At 38.1% G+C, this 7,174-nt stretch overlaps 1 non-coding gene across 1 annotated transcript; it reads right to left on the bottom strand.

Moving 5' to 3' along the window:
* Positions 1 to 3,877: 3,877 nt before the first annotated feature.
* LOC115069675 lies at positions 3,878 to 3,996 on the bottom strand. The gene has a single exon (XR_003848917.1). It is a non-coding gene; the product is annotated as a small nucleolar RNA SNORA26 (small nucleolar RNA).
* Between the last annotated feature and the right edge of the window lie 3,178 nt (positions 3,997 to 7,174).

The following is a 7,174-nucleotide window of genomic DNA, read 5'->3' as shown; positions in this document are numbered from 1 at the left end:
TGAGTCTGTGTTATTTCACTTAGTATAACAGTTTCTAGTTCCATCCATTTGCCTGCAAATTTCATGATTTCATCTTTCTTTACTGCTGAGTAGAACTCCAGCATATAAATGGACCACATTTTCATTACCGACTCGGCAGCTGAGGGACATTTAGGTTGTTTCCATCTTTTAGCTATTGTGAAAAGAGCAGCAAGAAACATGGATGCACAACTGTCACTGCAATAGGATAAGTTCCTTAGGTATATGTAAAGGAGTGGTATAACTGGGACATATGGTAGGTTCATTTGTAGTTTTTTAAGAGTTCTTCACACTTTTTTCCACAGGGGCTGAACAAGTTTGCAGGCCCATCAGCAGTGGATGAGCATTCCCTTTTCCCCACATCCTCTCCAACATTTGGTATCATTTGTTCTCTTGATCTTAGCCAGTATGAAATCTTGAAGTGGTTTTAATTTGCATTTCCCTAATTACTAATGATATTGTACACTTTTTAAGATGCTTCTTAGCAATCTTTATTTCTTCTTTTGAGAACTCTCTGTTCAGCTCCTTGGTCCATTTTTTAATTGGGTTACTTCCTTTCTTGATTCTTTGTTTTTTTGAGTTTGTTATCTATTCTGGATGTTAAACCTCTGTCAGATGTGTTGCTGGTGAAGATTCTGTCTCACTCTGTGGGTTTTCCCTTCACTTCCTTGGTTGCTTCTTTTGATGCACAGAAGCTTTTTAGTTTAATGAGGTCCCATTTGTTGATTATTGACCTTGTTTCCTGAGCAATAGATGTCTGGTTTAGAAAATCCTTTCCTACACCTATATCTTGTAGGTTATTCCCAATATTTTCTTCTAACAGTTTCAGAGTTTAAGGCTTCACATTAAGGTGAACATATGTGATCATTTGAAGTTGACTTTTGTGCAAGGTGAAAGACAGGGGTTTAGTTTCATTCTGCAGGTGGAGATCCAGTTTTGCCAGCACCATATGCTGAACATGCTGTCTTTCCTCCAGTGAATGTTCTTGGCCCCTTTGTTAAATATCAGGTGGCTGGAATTGGCTCTTCATATTTGGCTCTTCAATTTTGTTCCATTGATCTATGGGTCTATTTTTGTGCCAGTACCATGTTGTTTTTAAGACTATATCTCTGTAATACAGTTTTAAATCTGGTATAGTAATCTCCCCAGCACTGCTCTTAGTGCTCAGGGTTGCTTTGGCTATTTGAGGTCTTTTGTGCTTCCATATGAATCTTAGGATGATTTTTTGATTTTTTTCCAATTCTGTGAAAAATTTCATGGGGATTTTGATTGGCATTGCATTGAATCTATAACTGGATTTTGGTAGAATGGTCATTATCTTCCAATCCATGAGCATGGGAGGTCCTTCCATCTTTTGATGTCTCCCTCAATCTCTTTCTTTAAAGATTTAAAATTTTCATTGTAGAGGTTTTTAATGTCTTTGGTCAGATTTATTATTTTTTTTTTTTTTTTTTTTTTTGAGGCTACTGTAAAAGGGAATGTTTCCAGGTACTCTTTCACTGATTGCTCGTTATTGGTATATAGAAAGGCTACACACTTTTGTAGATTAATTTTGTAACCAGCCACTTTACTGAAACTGTTAATCATTTCTAGGAATTTTCTGGTGGAATGGGTATATCATATCATCTACAAAAAGCGATAATTTGGTCTCTTCTTTTCTAATTATTACTCCTTTAACTTCCGTCTCTTGTCTTATTGCTCTTGTGAGAATTTCAAGTACTTTGTTAAAGAGGAGTAGAGAGAGTCTCTCTTTAGAATGATGTTGGCTGTGGGTTTGTTGTATATGGCTTTAATTATGTTGAGGTATGTTCTCTCTAGTCCAATTCCCTCTAGGACTTTGAACATAAATGCATGTTGAATTTTGTCAAAGACCTTCTCTGAATCCATTGAGATGTGGTTCCTGTCTTTGAATCCATTATATGATTATGATGTTTATTGACTTATGTATATTGAACCATTCCTATGTCTCTGGAATAAAGCTGACTTCATCACGGTGAACGATCTTTTTGATGTGTGTCTGTATGCGGTTTGCAAGTATTTTGTTGAGAATTTTTGCATCTATGTTCATTAAGGATACAGGTCTATAGCTTACTTTTTGGTTTTATCTTGACCTAGTTTGGGTATTAGAATGATGCTGACTTCATAGAAGGAATTTGGAAGTTTTCCCTCCATTTCATTCTTTTTGAATAAATTAAATAGTATTGGATATAGATCTTCTTTAAATGTCTGGTAGAATTCTGCTGTAAATCCATCTGGTCCCAGACTTTTTTTAGTCGGGAGGTTTTGTATTGCTGTTTCAATTTCCTTACGGGTTATTGGTATGCTTAAGCTGTTGATCTCTTCTTGGTTTAGTTTTGGTGGTTCCCATGCTTTTAGATACCTATCCATTACTTTTATGTTTTCAAATTTAGTAGTGTATAGGTTTTTTAAGCATTCCCTTATAATATTCTGTATCTTTTTGGTGTCTGTTGTGATGTTTCCCCTTTCATCTCTGATTTTGCTGATCTGGAGCTGCTCTTTCTTTCTTTTGGTTAACTGGGCTTCAGTCTGTCAATCTTGTTTATCTTTTCAAAGAACCAGCTCTTAGAGTCATTGATTCTTTGTATTGTTTTCTTTGTTTATATTTCATTAATTTCTGCTCTGATTTTTTGTTATTTCTTCTTGTCTGCTGGGTTTGGGTTTCATTTGTTGTTGCTTTTCAAGTGTTTTGAGTTGCAATGTTAAGTCATTTATTTGTGTTCTTTCTGATTTTTTAATGTAGGCACTTAGCCCTATAAACTTCCCTCCAAGAACTGCTTTCAATGTGTCCCAGAGGTTTTGCTGTGTTTTATTGTCCTTTTCATTTAGCTCCAGGAATACTTTTATTTCTTTCTTAATTTCTCCTTTGACTCATTCAGTATTCAGGAGTGTGTTGTTTAATCTCCATGTGTTGATGTAGTTACTAGGGTTTCTACCAGTGTTGATTTTAAGCTTTATTGCATTATAGTCTGATAGAATGCATGGAATTATTTCAGTCTTTTTGTATTTGTTGAGGCTTGTTTTGTGCCCCAGTATGTGGTCGATTTTGGAGAAAGTTCCATGGGCCCCTAAATAGAAAGTATATTCTTTGGGGGTTGGGTGGAATATTCAGTAGATGTCTGTTAGGTCCATTTGCTGTATGGTGTTGCTTAATTCAGATGTCTCTCTGTTGAGTCTCTGTCCTGTTGACCTATCTACTGGAGACAATGGGGTATTGAAGTCCCCTACTATTAATGAGTTAGGATTAATCTGGGTCTTAAAGTCTTGTAGTACTGTTTTTATGAAGTTGGGTGCACCAGAGTTTGGTAAATATATGTTCGTGATTGTAATATCTTCTTGGTCAATTGTTTGATCAGAACAATTTGATCAGAATGAAGTGGTCCTCTTTATATCTTTTGATTACTTTTTTTTGAAGTCTATATTGACAGATATTAGAATTGCAACTACTGCTTATTTCTTAGCACCATCTGCTTGAAATATTTCTTTCCATCTTTTCTCCTTAAGGTAGTGGCTGTGCTTGAAAGTGAGATGGGTTTCTTGCAGACAACAAAAAGATGGGTTTTGTTTCCAGTCAACTAGCCTGTGTCTTGTGTCTTTTGACTGGGGAATTCAGTCCACTGATATTTAAAGTTATTATCAAAAGATATGTATTGATTCCTGACGTCTTGATTTCTGTTTGCATTCTTGGTGTTGGTGTGCATTTTCAATTATATCTTCATCAAGTTTCTTTCTGTTACCCTTGGGTATAGTCATTCCTTTTTTCAGCTCTTTGTATTGCTTCAAGAACTCCTTGAAGGGCTGGTTTTTTGGGCATGAATTTTTTTTTTTTTTTTTTTTTTTGCAGTGTGACTCCAGACAGGATCCAAAGAGGAGATGTACAATCTCTTCTCTAGGTTTTATGGAGAGTTCCTTTACTTTTCTGTGTTGGTCTCTTAAAGTACTGTGTCAGGACATGAATTCTCTATGTCATGGAAGGTTTTTCTTTCCCCTTCAACTATAGTGGACATTTTGGCTGGGTAAAATAATCTGGGTTGACATCTGTGGTCATTTAGAACTGGGAAGACCTAGGTCCAGTCTCTTCTGGCTTTCATAGTTTGTACTGTAAAGTCAGCTATAATTGTGATGGGCTTTCCTTTGTATGTGACTTGTTTTTCTTTTGCTGCTTTCAGTATTCTCTCTTTGTTCTATACATTTAGTGTTTTTACTATGATGTGCCATGGAGAGATTCTTTTCTGGTCTTGTGTATTTGGTGTTCTATGTGCTTCTTATATTTGTGTTATGTGCATGTCTTTCTTTAATTTTGGGAAATTTTCTTCTACCATCCTGTTGAAGATCTAGTCCATGCCATTATCCTGAGATTCTTCTCCTTCCTCTATGCCTATGATGCATAAGTTTGGTCTTTTTATGGTATCACACAATTCCTGCATATTCCATTCTTGTGTTTTCTTATATTTTTCACAATTTTTACTTGACTGGTCTCATTTCTACACTTTGTCTTCCAGGCTTATTATTCTGTTTTCCATTTCATTCATCCTATTGGCGAGGCTTTCTCCTGTCATTTCTAATTGGCATATTGAGTGTTTCACTTTCTTCTTCATTTCAGTCTGAGTATTCTTTAGTATTTCTAACTCTTCTGAATTCATTCAGAAGTTTGTCCCTATCTTCTTTCAGTTCTTTAATTTCTTTGTGTGTTCTTTTAATTCATTAAATTCTCATATCATGTTTATAATTGTTCTTTTGAATTCCCTGTTCTGTGTTACCTATAGGGGGTTCTCATTGTACTCTTCTATAGGATTGTTGGTATTTGGTGGTGATATATTATTTGGGTTTTTCATGTTATTATTTTTTCGCTTTGAATTTGACATGTGGATTTCTTTTGTAGTTTCTGATTCTTGTGTGAGACTCAAGCCTTCCTTTGTTGAGTTTAGCTCTGCTTCTTTTTGTAAATTTTTGTGCCTTTGTGGTCTACTTGTTGGGCATGAAAAACTGGTTGGTCTAGGCATCAGGTTCCCTCCTTTGATTTTATATTGGAGAGGCCAAATGTGTTTTGTCCTGCTGCTCAGGAGTTCCCACAGAGGCCCAAGTTGGATGAGGATCAAATGCTCTCAGGCTTTCTCCTAAGGTCTGGATCCCTCCAGGAAAGATGCTGGCCTCAGGATGTTGGGGACTGGGCTAGTCAGGGACCAGGTCCTGTCTCAGGCATGCAAAGGCAAAGCTGGGGAGGGAAAGGCAGAGGGCTCCCAGGGACCAGACCTAGGAACCGGGTTGGTCTGGGTGCAAAGGGTCAAGAAGAAGTGGGTAGTCTGGACCAAGAAGAAGTGGGTAGTCTGGACCAAGAGGACAGTCCAGAGGTCTGGGGTGCCAAGAGAAGAAATGGGCTAGTGCCCATGCTAGGGGGAGAGAGGGTGGAAAAGCTGAGAGGGTGAAGGAGGCTGGGGGGTGTCATGTCGCAGTGGGCACACAGCTGAACTTACTCAGGAAAGAAGCTGGCCCCAGGAAGTGGGTGGCTGTGCCACCCAGAAATGCAAAGGTGATGTGAGGGAGGGAACAGGCCCTAAAGGCTCCCATGTACTAGAGAGAGGAATTGGGTTGGTCTGGGTGCAAAGGATCAGGAAGCAGTGGGGAGCCTGGTCCAAGAGGGCAGTCCAGAGGTCTGGGATGCTAAGAGAATAAATGAGCCAGTGTCCATGCTAAGAAGAGAGACGGGTTGGGGGAGCTGGGAGGGTGAACGAGCTGGGGGAGTCAAGGTGCAGTGGGCACCTGGCTGAAGTTATCTAGGAAAGAAGCTGGCCCCAGGAACTAAGCAGATTTTTAAATGACAGTTAATACTATAAACAGAAGTTCCTGGAAAGAAGCTGTGTCCACAAAAGCTAATTGACTGATTAGAACTTCAGTGATTGTGGAGAGGTTAGAATGTTGCAAGTTCAGGGTCTAAATACAAAATTTGAGCTATCCTTAGCCCCCTTAATAGTCATTCATTGCCCACCTCTGTGTATGACCTAATATCCTTGTGACTATTAAGTAAGTCCTTCTGTAATACATGAACAGACCCCTTAAGCTTCTACCAACTCAAAAGCTAAGGATATCTTCAGATGGCATCTGGGGCCCATAGCAGAGATTTCCCATTTCTGCTGTAACCCATCTACCAAATGTATCCCTCAGTGTACTTGAAAACTGTTGATTAATGACTTTCTTTGCTCTATTATAAATGGCTGCCACATTGGAACATGAAATTTGGAATAACCTATATCTGTATTCCCGGGCCATGGTCATTCCTATTTGGCTCCAGAAAAAACTACCTCTCACTCCTTTAGCATATGAGCTGTGTTTCTGCATCAACAATACAGAAGAGTTTGTGTACAGAAAAAATTGATTCTGAAACCCAGAAAGACATACTGCTGGCAGGAAAATAAACAAAAGAAAAATATTCATGAATTGTGAACACTTTACACTCTGACCTTTTCAAATGAATATTCAAAGATGACCCCACAGCAACTATGCTCATCTTTTGTTGCTTGTCTTAACATTTCTTATTTCAAATGATATCTTTTTATTTCCAATTCATAACACTAAAGATCAAGAATAATCAATAGCATAATCGATAGCTCTATAATTGCTTATTCGGTAGTACTGACGTAGAAAAGACTGGGAAATTATGGGGATCTTAAAGGAGCCCCTCAACAAGGAGTCTGATTAAAACCTCTGACAAGCTGAGAAGCTAGAAGTTCAGCACAATTAACAATTACTGTGAAGGTTGGCAACATAAATGTTCCTTTCATATACGCATTCTGTGTGAAATAGCAACGACCCAGGCTTAAGGTCTGATAGCAGATGATCTTGGGTGGAGTCTCATTCCTTTCCCATGCCATTTTCTGGGCATCTCAAACGAGACTGTTGACTTTGTTTACAGGAAAGATAATCCACCTTTGGGCTGGTGAGATGGCTCATAGGATAAAATTGCTTGTGATACAAGCCCTAATGACATGAGCTCAAATCCATGATGGAAAGAGAGAACTGATTCTTGAAATTTGTTCCCAGACTACAGGCTCACGATGGCACATATGTGGCCACACTCAGACATCATACACACAATAATAAATAAATAAATAATATAAAAATATATCCTATTTTTCTATAT

The sequence above is a fragment of the Nannospalax galili genome, unplaced genomic scaffold, assembly GCF_000622305.1.
Source record: "Nannospalax galili isolate Female #2095 unplaced genomic scaffold, S.galili_v1.0 scaffold934, whole genome shotgun sequence".
NCBI lineage: Eukaryota > Metazoa > Chordata > Mammalia > Rodentia > Spalacidae > Nannospalax > Nannospalax galili.
The sequence above is the reverse complement of the archived record's forward strand: the minus strand, read 5'-3'. Positions and strand labels throughout refer to the sequence as shown.